General features: G+C 35.8%; 1 long non-coding RNA gene across 1 annotated transcript in view; it reads right to left on the bottom strand.

Annotated features, from left to right (window-relative positions):
• LOC106004100 overlaps positions 1-9516 on the bottom strand; it is a 48236-nt gene extending 38720 nt beyond the window's left edge. Inside the window, exon 1 of the long non-coding RNA XR_001176962.2 lies at positions 9447-9516. This is a non-coding gene — a long non-coding RNA (uncharacterized LOC106004100). The remainder of the gene's footprint in view (positions 1-9446) is intronic.
• Positions 9517-13643: the final 4127 nt, after the last annotated feature.

Here is a 13643-nt window from a genome sequence, read left to right as displayed (position 1 = left end):
ACTAGCTAGCACTCTACACTTGGCAAGAGGACAGGATTTGGGGCTTTGGGACATAAAAAGCAACAGCATACCCAAAAGTCACATTTTACCGAAGGGCCCAATAGGTGACTTTTTTCTTTCCTGATAATAATATCAGGGCCTCCCAGTTTACAAAGTCAGCCAAGATCCATTATCTCATGGACATTTTATTCTCTCAGTTCCACCAATTTAACATGCAGGTCCAACCTCGTGCACGAAGCAGCCTACAGAGAAAGGCCAGACAGCAGTACCATGCAACATGTGTCCAGCCCTCCTCTGGCAGGCCAGGGAGAGTGTGGGACAGCTCACGAGAAGATGAGTTCATGTTCAGCCCTGGGAAAGTGGGACAGCAGCCTTTCCTGCTGCTCTGCATGAAATGAGCCCTGAGCAGCATGAAATCCCTGACCACAGGTGTAGAGATTCCCAGTGACATAAATATCTTTGCTGTTTCGCAGTTGGAAGAAGGCTGTGGGAAGATTTGCCACAAGCTCCCCCTGGCCAAGTCTGCCTTTATAAAGAAACGGCCATACAGGCCACACCATTGCTAGGGAGTCTGATGAGTCTTGTCCCAACTTCCAGTTAAAAGGCTCATGAAAAAGAATTAGAGAAAGGTGAACACGTATCTCAGGCCATTCTAAGGAAAAGAACAAAAGAAAAAAAATCACAAAGCTCAAAACTGGACCACAGTTTTGGACCACAAACTCTTGAGCTCTTCTGTATGTTCAAAAAAACTCCATAAGCAAAAATTTACATAGACAAAGGCAAAATTATAATCTGTATGACAAATTATTAACAACACAACTATGTGGAGTGTTTTAAAATTCTTTCAAAAACTGAGTCAAACTGATATGAAACTATGCAAAGAAAATGGAAAACAAATCCTCAAAAGGGTGGAAAAAGTCTTAAAATATGTGAAATTCACTGAGAGATATGTAAATTAGTATAAAAAATATATGTGCTATACTTGCTCATAAAACTGAAGACATTTTTTTTTCTTTTTAAATTATAACATCCAGCTTAAACACCTGATTTCAATTTTTAACTTTTTCCATTTTATTTGGCATCAGACCATATTTTATCTATTTTATGTATTCATTTTTATATCATTTTATTTCATTTCTTATCAGTGTAAGCAGCATATAGTAAAATTTTATAACCAAACCCAAAGTTAGTGTCTTTCAATGGATAAATATATTCCAACTATGTTTATTGTCATAATTGGCATGACTAATCATAAGTTTTGCTGTATATTTTCCAGTTTCTCTCTACTCTGCTGTGTCTATGTTTTATTTAGTTTTAATTTCTATTGAATTTAAAATTTAGAAGTCCTATAGTAATTTCTATCACATGTGGCAATTACTAATTACTAGTTGTAATAATAATAGGCCATTACTGGAAAAAAATAATCAGTAACAAAAAAGACTAAATATAGGAGGTTTAACAATTTGATAGACTGTTTTATAATTGCTAAGAATTTATTTTTAAAAATTTTTAGCATGCAAAAAAACTCATAATCAAAACTTGACCAAAAAAAAAGACTAGTACAGTAAGATCCCAAATGTATGTGTATGTATATATATATATATATATACATTATAGTATTTATATGAGAAAGACTGAGAGGTAAATATATCAAAATGACAACAATGATTGTCACCTATTTATCAGATATGGGTATTTTTTTCTCTACTGCATTTTTCACATTTCTCCAAATTTATGTAATGACTTCAAACTATTTTCATAATCCCAAATCAACCACTAAATTGAATTTCAACATGCTTATCAATGGACTTCTCAGAAAGCAATGAGCTTCTCAGAAAGCAAAAACAACAGAAACTCTTATGATGCCATGTAGCAGATTATAGCAATTAATTAGAAGTCCAAGGACCCAGTTTACAATGAATGGTCACAGGCCAAGCCCTTTAAGAAGGGTGACTAGTTCCAGTCTCGCAGTAAACATGGTATTTGTGGATGGACAAATGGATGGACGGGAACTTGACCTGCACTCTGCCAAACTGTTTTCATATGTTCTTATACCGATCATAACCTTGAGATGCCCTCTCATCCACAGATTGTTTAGCATATCCCAAAAGAACATAAAATACTCCAGCAACTGATTTTTTAATTATAAAACCTTGCAATGTATTGTTCTAAACTCAATTCTTAATGCAAATGCAGCAGTGAACTCTCTTCTCCCAGTTTCTATCACTTAGCTTCAATTCTGTTGCTCTTTTATCCTAAAAAGAATTCAGTGCTCAGTTTCATGTTTCATTTACAAAGCCATAATTTGATTTTGTTACTTTGGAGTTTATAATCCAATTTGTATCTATTGTTCAGCCCAGTGGAATGAATTTGCATGGCAATCATAGGTACAAATTATAAACTCAAAACACATCTGAAATTTTAAGGCTCTTTATAAGGCTACAATGAGTTTTAATAACAAATCACTTGTCATTTTTCTTAATTAAATAGATTTTTTTTGCTACCAATATTGAACTCTACTTTGATTGAATCCTCCCTTATTGATTATAAATGGAGAGAGAAGTTGAGCTAAGTTGATTTATAGAGGAATGCTGATATTTATATATTCCCATTCTCTGTGATACCATTTAAATATAATGAATGCATACATCTTTAGCGCTCTTAAAGTTTGAGCATATTTTAAAAACAGGACAGTTGGGGATAAAACAATATAAATTATTTAAAAGGAATAAGGAAAATTGGAGTTCACTAGGCATTTAAGATAAATTGATTACCACTGGGTATTAAGTTTGCATTCAGTTTTCCTGCAGTAAATACAAACAAGCACACTGAATTATACTGAGATCAAAATAGGAAGTATATCAGCAAAGATAAACTTTTTGCCAAATCTCAATTCAAACAAAATTTGATCATGTTTCCACTTATGAAAAATGTTGAGCATCAGCACAAAATACTTTCAACCAACTTTGCCAAAGACAGAGTGACTGTATTTAAGTAGAACCTTCATATAAGAGAACCATATCCTAATGGTTGACTCCTGTCTTCCTAGTTAATGTACTTATGCAACTTTTTCACAAGTACTGAAAACTCACCAAGCCCAAGATTGAGCCACCTGCCCCTCAAATCCTGTTGAATTAATCAGGGCTTTTTATTTCACACCAACAGAAACTAATTTGCAGTCACCTTAGTGACTGGTGTTTTGTTGGAAGGATCATAGGGCAGCTTAAAGAAGCTACTCTCTAATTCCCTCTTTTGCCCCCCACTCTAGGGAATGGAACTAGACATTGAAAGCTTTGAGGAAGCCTGGCAGTACTCTCTAGCTCTCATCTCTGCTGCTCTCTGCTCATCTGCTTCATTCCACTGCAAACCTGAGATATCCATGGCAGCAGACAATTGTCCCATAGATCCTTCTTTGACAGGGGGCTTCCAGTTCAGACCATAGGAAGTATGAACTGCCTCTTTCTACTTACTCTCTGGAGTCTTGTCAAAGGAAGGCTTCTTGCAATTCCCAGAGCATTCCATGCTCTCTTCCCATCATAGCCTTTGCCATGGAATTCTCCACTCCCACCCCACCCAACTCAGCGTCCCTTTGCCTTGCTAACTCTTAGGGATCCTTGGGTTTTCAACTTAAAAGTCATTTCCTCCATACTTTTTCTTAATTCTTAAATCATTCATTCATTCATTTCACCTACATTTACTAAGTAGTTACCGTGTGCCACACACAGCGCTGAGTACTGGGTGAACACTGATCCCTTCCTTCATGGAGCTGGTGGTCAATGAGGAGTATATAATTATGCATTATGATAAATACAAGAGAGGAAAGTGATAGGATAAAGCATAATAGGAGGAGCTCAGGTGGTCAGAGAAGGTGTGCCTGAGAAGGTGTTATTTCAGCTGAGCTCTCCAAAGGACAAGGAGTCAGTGTTCTGATCCAAAGGAATCAGAATATGTTCCAGCTCCATAGTACATCCAAAGAACCCAAAACACTGAGAACCTGAACTAGAAGAGTGGCTATAATAGAAAATGAGATCACCCTCATCCCTCAAAGAGTAATCTGCACACCAGATTTGGCACATTTGGACTGGTAGAGTTTTTAATTAGCTTTTTTTAATGTTAATATGTTAGGCAGGGCAGCACTCCACACTTCACACTTAACATCCGGCCTCATTCGGACACTCATGCTAGTTTGCCAGTCCCCAGGATTCAATTCAGAAGGGTGCCGGAAACAACTGACCCAGTTGTTGCACACTCTGTTTCTGTGGATATGCAGAAACTCCTAATGCAATGTTTAAAATCTTTGAGGTTCTAATAGAGTGGAATGAGCTGAATGGAATCCTGGAGCTCCAGGAGAATTCAGCTCAAGACTGTAATGGGAACTGCAATGGCCATCTTGGAGGCTGGCCATTTTATTTCTCCGGATAGTAAATGCTCCCAGATGATTTACATAAGGAGACATCTTAAAGGAAATGCTCTTAAAAATTTTCCTTCAATCTCATACATATGTTCTCAGGATTGATTGCTCATTTTTTCCTTCTTTTTATACAAGATTTCCATATCATTATGATCCGCCACATCTGCCTTTACTTGTTTCAGTAAAATTCTAATTAAATATATAGGGGCGCCTGGGTGGCTCAGTGGGTTAAAGCCTCTGCCTTCAGCTCAGGTCGTGATCCCAGGGTCCTGGGATTGAGCCCCGCGTGCTCTCTGCTCAGCAGGGAGCCTACTTCTCCCTCTCTCTCTCTCTGCCTGCCTCTCTGCCTACTTGTGATCTCTATCTGATAAATAAAATCTTTAAAAAACAAATAAATAAATATATAATCTCTGCATTTAATATAGACAAATAATATATTTTAAAAACCACCTGAACTGGGGCTCCTGGTTGGCTCAGTTAGTTACCCTGCTGCCTTCAGCTCAGGTCTCAGGGTCCTGGGATCAAGCCCCTGCTGAGCGGAGAACCTGTGTCTCCCTCTCCTTCTGCCCCTTCCTCCTGCCCTCATGTTCTCTCTTTGTCTCTCTCTCTCTCTTTCAAATAAACAAATAAAATCTTTAAAAAAGAAAAAACTACCTGAACCAAAGTCCATCAAATTTTTAAAGCTTAGTCTAACACACCACAGCCAAGTGATAATCTTCCTATAGAACACTTAAATACAAATATTGCTTTTAGGATTATAGCTAATTACACTTTTACTTTTAAAATATATTATTCATAGTTCCGTGTGTGTGTGTGTGTGTGTGTGTTGTGTAATATTTTTCTTTATCAATGAAATCCCCTTCATTATTTTCCCCTTATTTGTTCCTCCATGAGATTTTAGTGACACCTGGGATTGTTAATGACCATTTTCTTATCAATGATCAATTGCATTTTTTGCAGAACAGTATCGCCTGATGATAAAAAAAAAAAAAAAAAAAAAAAAAAAAGAAAAGAAAAACAGCCCACAATGTTTTGGTATGCCTGTTAATTAAATCTTAGCAAAAATATTTGAGAAATAACCTGAAATGACAGTTGCCAGTTATACTGTGAAAACAAAGAAAATGATACCTTCCCAGACACTTAAAACGGTCAGAATCAAAATTGAGCTAAATTGGCAATTCTTTTTAGAAAACAAGTTCCAGCTCAATTTTTCTATGATCGTTTGGAATTTTTTTCTTAATAATTCGCATTAAAGGACCTAGTGAAATTCTTTAGGGCTTCAGTGGTCTTTCTCTAATGGCGCCCTTCACATTCTTACTCATTTTACCGGACATTCAGTATCTCATATGGCAGGAGCAAATAGAATAAGGATCTAACTTTATACTTAAGTTACCTAACTATATATTAGGTTCCTCGAGGAGGTACTTCTCAATGAACTCTCATGTTGTTTCCTCAGTAAAGTCAACATAATAAATGATTTTCTTTATAAAATTCCTGCCCTGAAAGGAATTTTTAAGTTAATAGTGGCCAAAATATGTAGCCACGGCTCTAAATTATACCTATACATGCTATCTTTTCTAAAGACTTAGTTAAAATCTCAACTACTCTACTTTAGGCAGGGGGTGGGGGGGTGGGATCATATTTTAATTCATATAAGCAAAGGACCCAGAGACATTTCACTAAATATGAGGCATTCTGCTATAATTGCTAACATCTGCTTGCTTCTTGTCCCTTTTTAAAAGATGGTGGCTTCTCAGAGAGCTTCCTAAAGGCTGGTGCAAACTTAATCAACACTTCCTAACCTCAATTTATTTCAGTTTAATGTGGAAGATAAACTCTTAGCTGTCCTGTTTCGCTGATTATTTTTCCCCCGTTAAATGCTAATCACTGAGATGGCAAATAAGAATTGAACTCTTAGTTTGGTTTTCAGGGTTAATAAGATATAATGACCCATACTTAGAAATTTTATTAACTATATTACACTGAAAAAGAATGGAACCTTTATTATAGACTGGGTTTGTACACCCAGAAAGGAAATGTCATGATTCTACTGTAGAAGTGCTTTCAGAAATATGTTTTATTCTGAAAATTATGAAAATGTATTAAACATAGAAAAATGCTTCAAAATTTATTTATGTGTCACAGAAAAAAGTAACCATAAATTGTTTCCTAGTGGAACACTATAATGTTCTATACAATAAATGACTAACACATATTCAGTTTGGCATTAGGAAGACCAGCTTACAATGCCAAATCAGAATAGAAATCTTAAAGGAAGCTTACAGGAAGAGAAAGTGGTCCATTTACCTATTTCTTTCTCTTATTTTTAAGTTTTTTATTTGGATTTGAAAACTTCAAGGTATAATTTGTGGTTTTTCCCACTTAAATCATCATTCATAAGCTTGTTATGCAATGTCTTAGCTTTCTATTACTAGCTTTCTTCTCTGATCATGGTCCTCCAAGGTTGAAATCATGGTATCAGCCCTGCTCGGGTCTCATCAGAGTTGGGGTGGGGGGGCTGGCTTTCCCAAGGATGTTTCAAGGTTATTGGAAGAATTTAGTTTCCTATTACTATAGGATAGGAATTCCTGTTTTCTTGATGTTTGCAGGATTGAAATCCCAACTTTCTTGCTTGCTATAGACCAGGGATCTCTCTTAGCTCTTAAAGGGTGCTAATAGTTTCCTATCATGTGACCCCTGTCTTAGGTCCTTTTATTCTTCTAGTTTCTGATTTCTAGAAAGGTCCAGTTCTTCTGAGTAACTCACGCCCACCCAGGAAAATCTTCAATTTGATTAAGTCAAAGTCAGCAGAATTGAAACCTTAATTATATTTGCAAAAACTCTTCACTCTAGTCATATGGCACTGTCTAATCATGGGACTGAATTAGAATATATTCACAATCCTGCTCACACTCAAGGGGCATGTATTATACTGGGACAGAACACCAGTGGGGAAAGAATCTTGGGGGTCATCTTACAATTTTGCTTACCACATGCTATAAAAGGCCAACATTGGGGTGCCTGGGTGGCTCAGTTGGTTAGGTGTCTGCGTTTGGCTTGGGTCATGATCCTGAGTCCTGGGATCAAGCCCCACATCGGGCTCTCTGCTGAGGGGGGAACCTGCTTCTCCCTCTCCCTCTGCCTGCCCCCAGCCATCCATGCATCCCCTTTTAAAATCTTTTAAAAGAAAGAAAGAAAGAAAGAAAAGTCCAACATCACCAAGAAATCAAATGATTTACTGAGTACTTTCTGAGGCATTCACTAACTTGCCCAAGAACACACAACAAACAAGTATCAGAGTTGATGTAATCCTAGGTCAGATATGTCTGACTCGAGGAACCTATGCCATGAAGAAATAACTTACTGGATGTCACTGGCCAAAGAGTACATTGTCATAGACTTTTAAGGAAAATTACTGATTTCAGGGGAACATTTCTTCCCTTAATCATACATTTATCAACCAACAAATATTTATTAAGTTCCTCACTTCCTGGGACACTGGGCTGAGCAATAAGTAGTTATACAGATCTGTACTAGATCCTTGTCCTTGAAAGCGCTTGATCAAAATATGAAAATAATATACAATACAGTATTAATTAAAATCACCATATTATTAAGAGAGTAGATCTTAGAAGTTCTTTTTAAAAAAAGATTTTATTTATTTATTTATTTATTTGAGAGAGAGAGAGAGAGAGAGAGATAGTGAGAGAGAGCACAAGCAGGGAGGAGAGGGAGAAAGAGGCTCCCTGCTAAGCAGGGTTTGATGTAGGGTTTGATCCCAAGACCCTGAGATCATGACCTGAGCTGAATGCAGAAAATGCTTAACCTACTAAGCCATCCATGCATCCCCAGATCTTAAAAATTCTCATCAGAAGAAAAAAAATTGGTAACTATAAATGGTGAGAGATAACTAGACATTATGGTGATTATTTTGCCATGTATACAAATATCAACTTATTATGCTGTTGAAGCTAATACAATGTTATATATCAATTATACCTCAGTTTTAAAAAATGGGAGAAATAAGATATCATATATTTTTTTCTAAATAGCAATTAAGGTCTCGAATGCCCAAAATGTAATACACTTGCCAAACAAGTGGTCAATAAATTTAGACCATTATGAGCTAAAAATTCCACAGAAAACTTCAGAAAGGAAATGGGACTTTGCTGCAATTGATTGGATTTTCATAAATCCTTATGCTGGGGATTTGAGTGAACTTTTTACATATAAAAGAAAATTATCTGGGGAGTCTTTTTTTTGAAACACAATAACATACAACAACATAGCATGTTGTAAACTAAATAAAGTATATAGGTTCTCTAGGTTTAAATTTTTCTAGGAGGTAAGAAACACAAAATCTAGAGAGGGCAGGGAGTGAAAATAACTCAGCTGAGGCTCCTTGACCCCAGAGGAGTCTTTCTTGGAGTGTGCTGTGGTCTTCAAACATCAGTGTCACCAAGACTTTGTTACCATGCAGATGCTAAGTCCCTCTGTGGCTCTACTCAGTTAGTATCTCAGAGGGTTGGTCTGAGGAACCCACTATTTAAACAAATGCCTAAAGGACATTCTTATCTCAATAACTGCTTTCCTGAAGGGTGCATATACAGGCTACCAGGTAGAACAAATCCTGAAACAGCATACAAAGTCTTGAACATATGTGGCCATCTGCTTGGAGGGAGGCTCCAAGGCTTCCATCCGATTCTCAAAAGGGGGGACGCCTGGGTGGCTCAGTCCATTAAGCATATGACTCCAGCTCAGGTCATGATCCCAGGGTCCTAGGACTGAGTCCCGCATGGGGCTCCTTGCTCAGTGGACTCCTTGACTACAGCTCCCCCTGCTTATGCACACTCTCTAACAAATAAATAAAATCTTAAAAAAAAAAATTCTTTAAAAGATGTGGAAACCACCCCCCCCAAAATTGTTAAGAATCACTGGAATACAGGAAAGAAGGCAAGGACATTTTAAGGAAAGAGAAATGGGATGTTTTCAGTGTGAAGGGGATCAGAACTATCACCCAGGCGAGAACACTGACCTGAGGGTGGACGTGAGCAGGCAGTGATGTTAAATGGATGACGAGGCCAACCACATGTCCACCACCTCTGCGGAAGAAGAGTAAGCGTCATAAAACTGTAGCAGGAGGAACTGAGACAGGAAATAAATACTTTCTCACACTAAAACTGCCGGGAATACCCCAGAGGGTGGGAATAAACTAGATAATCACCCATCCAGAAAGTCAGACACACTAAAAGATTGATGATTCAGGTCTGTCTGCTTTTTTCAGCAGAAAATAGAATTATGCATTTTGGGCTGTTTTTGGTTATGGCAGTAACCGCAGTGGTCCTAATAAAGGAAGAGACTTTATGACATTTTATTTTTATTTGTATTTTGAATGTTTAGGTTTATTAAAAATTAAATTTTAAGTCAGCTCCTTATTATGTTTTCTATGTCCTTCGTTAATTATCCATTATGATAGCAAAATGATCAGTGCTACAGTTTAGTGGATCAGTTAGTGCTATTTTAAAAGGCATGTGTTGAGCATATATTGCCTGGCTAATTTTCTACTAGAAAAAGATAAAGTTTTATTTTTCATCATACCCGTTCTAAATAAAGTAAATGGACATTTATCAGTGGAATAGTATAAATTGTCCTGGGCTTTGACTAAGAGTCCATAATAACCAGGCAACCTCATTAATTTGTTGAGGAAAAAAAAAATCTATCAAACATGTTGTTTGTTCTCTTATGCAAGAGAACAAAAATGTTGATTTTTCATTCAAATGATTTGAGTATATATATTTGAAGAAAATTCATTCAAAGAATTGTAAAGAGCTGTTTACATGACTGATAGAATTATTTTTGTTAATTCTTAAAATAAAATTATTAAAAAAATCAAATAAGAAGCTAATTACGTAGACTAACCTTAAACTTGTAGTAGGGAAAAAAATGGAGTGACATTGAAAAGCTATGGGATTCTACAAAGTTTAAGAAAAGGATGAAATGGATAGTTGTATCTATAAGTTTTCATTTCATTTATCTATAAGTTGTATCTATAAGTTTTAGAATGTTTGAAGTATAATTTCATTTAATTGTATTAATACCAAAGAGAAAGGTTGAAAAGTGGAAAAGGTGTGTGATGTAGAACAAGACTAAGAAAACCCTGCTTACCAGGTGATACACAAACACCCAGGACCTTGTCCACTGAGCATAGTAAAATGGCAATAATAACCTGTTCTAAAACTTGAACTCTACTCTGACTTCTACAACCAGCTTTTGTTTTAATTTTTCTAATACACCATGATTCCATGGAGGAGCCTCACGAGCACTTTCTCCCTAAAGCACTAGCCATATTAGAAAATGGTCATCCAGAGAATTATACTTTAGCCTAAAATCTGGACCAGAGTTTAAGAGAAGAAAAATCTTCTTATTCCTTCACTAAACTTTACATTACTTATGGCTTAATAAATGTTTTACAAATGCTTATTTGAAATGAAGAAAATGGTTTCATAACTTTTTCTTAGTATCAGTGTATTTCTTTAGTTTATTTTCAAAAAACCTCAAACTTACAAAAAAGTCACAAGAATAATATAAGGAACTCCTATATATCCTTCATGCCAATTTACCAACTCATTTTATCATTTTTTATAATTATTTTGGGGCCATTTATGAGTAAACTGAAAACACTGCGCTCCTTTACCCTTAAATACCTCAGGGTGCATTTTCTAAAAATAAGTACATCCTCTTAAATAGCCACACATCATTTAGCAGTGGTATTTATTTAACAATACGACTATTTAACAATACTATTATTTAATCCAGAGTCCGTATTTAAATTCCTCACTAATTCCTTATAACAAAAATGACCCAAAAGAAACTTTCTGAAAATATACAAGAAAATAAAGAAGTCATTAAACATGTTTAAAAAAAAAAAAAACTGCTTTACCCTTGGGTGGGGGGAAATGGTGCTCTTTACAATTCTCTATGATTTTTTAGAGGCTTTCAGGTTTGTTTGGTGTTTTTTTAATATAATGTAATAAGAGCTCATAAGTTTTCTATAAGATCTCTAGCTTTTCTTTCCAAAACCAGTTAAACAGGAACCATTAACCTTTCTTAAACAGAAGTGTGTGGCACATAAGATAGATCTCTTTACACTGATCAATAGAGCAGGAACAAAATTAATGCCTAGGACTGGTCATTAGTGTGCCACTCACTTCCATGAAATAGCATGTGTTTGTCTAGGGGCAAAAAGCATTTAACATAGAAAACAGCTATCAGGATTTATTTCGCACTTTTAAAATGCTCTTATACTTCTTCCATGCCCTCACCACTTAAAATCGATGACTAGATGTAAGAAAGAACTTCTGGACATCCTCGCCAATTAACTTACTCCTTCTTAGACAGAATAGCAAAATACTAACCTGAAGGAATTTTCCATCTTGGTGCATGCACATAAACATATATGATATTAAACAGGAGGTAAAATCATGCAACTCAACAAAGGTTAAGAAAATTGAAATTTGGGACGCCTGGGTGGCTCAGTGGGTTAAGGCCTCTGCCTTTGGCTCAGGTCATGATCCCGGGGTCCTGGGATCGAGCCCCGCTTCGTGCTCTCTGCTCCGCGGGGAGCCTGCTTCCTCCCCTCTCTCTCTCTGCCTGCCTCTCTGCCTACTTGTGATCTCTGTCTGTCAAATAAATAAAATCTTTAAAAATAAATAAATAAAATAAAATTTAAAAAAAGAAGATTGAGATTTGAGAAGATGCAAATAACAAGTGCAAAGGTTTTTTAAAAATTGAAAAATCTGTTTCTCACCAGAGAACTTTAGATGTCATGGCATTAGTTAACAGAGTTCAGTCTGCTTTAGTATTCCAAAAGTCCTACACTGTGGCTCAGTCTGCATCCAACTTCATAATTAGGTCAGAAAAATGATTACACCACCTCTTAGGCCAAGAGCAAGTGCTTAAAGAGTATTAACAGCCCTGAATAGATCAGCCAAGGTTATTTACTTCGGGGTTTCAATAGGAAATCTTTCAATTTTGAAATTCTTTGGCAATGTTCTCTATATTTCAAGTGAAAACTACTGAGCCAAGGACAGACAGTGTTTGGTCTCTGTGAGAACATTAATTCATTCATTCACTCATTCAAAAGCTGTAAACTTGAGCTTATTGATGGAAGCAGCAGCAAGATAATAATCTTTATCTGTATACTAGTTTTCAATTTAAAAAAGACTTTAGCATACATCATGTCAAGGAATCCTCAAACTTAACTCCTGTAAGACAGAGGTTCTCAATGTCTCCATTTTACAAGTGCTTACAAGAACAAAATGTTAAACAAGACAGCCCTGTGTACTCAAGGAAGTTAAGGTTGCATGGTAAAATACCCAGCTAGGTGGAATTTTTGTTAAATATGAAGAATAAAATTTGTATTTCAGCTTGTTCGGTATGAATTATCTAGTATATTTTAGTTATACAATTGCCAGGGTCTCATATAAGCCATATATTATGATTAGAAGAAAGGCTGATCAACTTGGAAAAATAGAGCAAAAGTATAGAGTTAAAAAATTATAAGTCAGCCAGATTCAATGACAGTGAAATTTATACTTTTTTTTCATATATTCACATGAATAATTACAGGAGAATTATTGTGAATAGCCATAAAATAACTATAAATAATGTTGAGAGGCAATTTACTGAATTAAGATTAGCATTATAACCCTATCATTGACTAAGTTAGCGATGTTGGGCAAATTTTTAATTCTCTGAATCTGTTTTCTCATCTGTTAAGATAAGGATAGTAATCAGTCTCCTTTGGTTTTTATATAGACTGACCCTTGCATAAAATACCTAATATATTCAGTGAATGTTATCTCTTTTGTATGAGTATATAAATAGTTCTATATGGGATTATTTATATATTTCTAAATACTGTATGCTCTCTGGACTTGTGTAAAGGTGAATATTTCTTGTAGTATCTGTGTTTCTCTTCACTAAAGCCTTCTGATATAATTTTACTGAAAAATGGGAAAGAAAAAATGTAATGAAACTTGTTTCACAAAAATATTATCCTCAGTTCTGCAATCACTGTTACGTGTGAGTTTAGTAATCCCTCATTATCACTCAAAGAAATGCAAATTCTTCGTAAGAATGGTTTCTTTTTATACCATACTTTGTAAAACTTCTGAATTTTATTTGAAGGGGTGCTAACATGGGTAGAAACAGAAGTAATGCCTACCTACAT

This window comes from Mustela putorius, unplaced genomic scaffold, assembly GCF_011764305.1.
Source record: "Mustela putorius furo isolate JIRA1106 unplaced genomic scaffold, ASM1176430v1.1 tig00003845_pilon_pilon_pilon, whole genome shotgun sequence".
In the NCBI taxonomy this organism is placed as follows: Eukaryota; Metazoa; Chordata; class Mammalia; order Carnivora; family Mustelidae; genus Mustela; species Mustela putorius.
Note: the sequence above shows the minus strand (reverse complement) of the source record. Positions and strands in the feature narration are given on the sequence as shown.